Consider the following 2078-nt stretch of genomic DNA (forward strand, 5'->3'; position numbering starts at 1 on the left):
ATAATTCATGTACTGTTTACATTCTCAGTTTGCACATGCATAATTGCATATTGACTGTTGACTGCTGCACATGCTGCTCCCATGCAGCATACATTCTCTGTTATATTCTTATATATTTTTATTATATTGCTGCATTTGCTGCTTAAAGTGCCTTAGATTTTGTGTTACTTATTTATCTACTTTACATTTCATTTGTATTTTGTGGCATTCATGTGGACGGCAAAGTAAGAATTTCATTGTAGAGGGAAAAACGTTTCCTAACTGTGCATATGACAAATAAATACTTTGAACTTACTCAGTAGTATGCCTTTGTAGCCTTGTTATTTTCAAACTTGCACTTGCACAGTATTCTAATGGACAGCCATGATCACTATCTAGATCGTGTTATGCTAAAAGGAAAGGATTTTGTAGAAGTCATGCTCAGTTCGTTTATAGTGTAGGACTGGTTCTTGTTACCATTGCTAACTCTGAGAGATGAGACAGTCCAAGTAACTTCAAAACAGTGCTGATTTATTCAAAGGATCACAGGTAAAATTAACATTACACGCTCAGGTATCTTGCACCGCCAAACTGCTCGCAGGCAGATGTAAGATGAAAGACCCTGAACCCAACAGGCCTATACATTATATCCCCTCGGTTGGGCTAGCCCCATACTACACAGAAACGTCAACCGAGACGTCTCTGTTGCCAGCTTTGCAGCTGGCCATAGCAGTAGTCAAAACATGAAGCAAATCAATGTGCATGTGTGTGTGTCTGTTGATTAAGTGGTGTGTAACTAAAAACATTCTCACGTCCTCTAGTACATGTCGTGACTTAAACATAAGAACATATTATGGCTAAGGCTACAGTTATACACGTCGTAATAATAATATTAAACACCCTGTCTGCTGACAGTCATCAACTCTTCTCTCTAGTTATCCTTGACCAGATGTACCCTGTAGAAACTCATAAGCATGCCTAAGCATTTAACAGTCTAACTAGACATCCTATCTCCACTAAACATTTCTAATACATAAAGTATCTATCCAATTTCTATCTGACTAAAAATACCTAACAATAGCCTAACAATAGCTTGTTACCTCTGGCAATTGTATTTGAGCTTCAAACATTAAAGTAGTGTTCACTTGTGAAAATTATGTTGTTGAACAAAATGTTTGTGTCAAAAATTGCTGTTTGTCACAGAACTTATTTTCCACACTAATCCAAAAGCCTATGAAAAATTCCCATTGGCTTTTTGTCAAGGGAACCAGGATGATGCTAACTTCCAGGTTGGCCTACAGAAAAAAGTAATCCCTACAGCAGTCTATAATGCTAAGGACCAAAATGCCCGTTCCCTGTCAGGACATGCCATGCTACCAGTGCGGGTCTGGTCTCTGCCCCTTGTTTTCCCTGTCATTTCAGAGCCCCTTGCCTTTGACCTGTTTTCACACTCTGATTAATGACTCATCCCCACTCCACTCACACTCACCTGCTTATTATTTATGCAGTCACCTTAAGCCCACAGCCAGCTCACATTCTCTGTCAGATTGTCCATGAGAAAACATCCCTGTTGACTTTTATCTTGGTTTTTGTGTTTTGTTGTCGACCTGCTTCTCTTTCTGGACTATGATGTTGCCTGCCCCTTTTTGAACTGTTTGACTTAGTGATGGAGAAAGGAAGCGTGTTAACACACTGAAGCTTTCCATTTGAACCAAAACAATAGTATGAGCTTCAGGTGACCACAAAACCACCTACTGCCGGAAGAAATTAAAAAAGGAATTTGTATGCTCAGTCTATGTGTAGAATTAGACTTTGAAGCATTGCATCCTCATAGCTGTATAAGTATAATGACCCCCAGAGTTGTCATAATAGTTTAAATGTGGGTTTGATTCCTTTTTTGTTTGTAATATTATTGCATCTTTGAGGAGTTTAAATATAAATATAAATGTATGTGTCATTCCAAATATATGCAAGAATAAGAGATTTAATCATGAATGCATGAAGGAAACACTCTGTTTTAAAATTTCTGTGTATTACTTGTCTGGTGAAGAAGAGAATTACCTATGTAGAGATACTGCTTGCAGCCAATGATGCATGAA

At 38.1% G+C, this 2078-nt stretch overlaps 1 protein-coding gene across 1 annotated transcript in view; it reads left to right on the forward strand.

Annotated features, from left to right (window-relative positions):
- Window positions 1-820: 820 nt before the first annotated feature.
- The window catches only part of LOC109971067 (uncharacterized), a 23434-nt gene continuing 22176 nt past the window's right edge, over window positions 821-2078 (forward strand). Inside the window, exon 1 of the mRNA XM_020619084.1 lies at window positions 821-859. The gene's annotated coding sequence lies outside the window, so the exon portion shown is untranslated. The remainder of the gene's footprint in view (window positions 860-2078) is intronic.

This window comes from Monopterus albus, unplaced genomic scaffold, assembly GCF_001952655.1.
Source record: "Monopterus albus unplaced genomic scaffold, M_albus_1.0 scaffold214.1, whole genome shotgun sequence".
Lineage (NCBI taxonomy): Eukaryota > Metazoa > Chordata > Actinopteri > Synbranchiformes > Synbranchidae > Monopterus > Monopterus albus.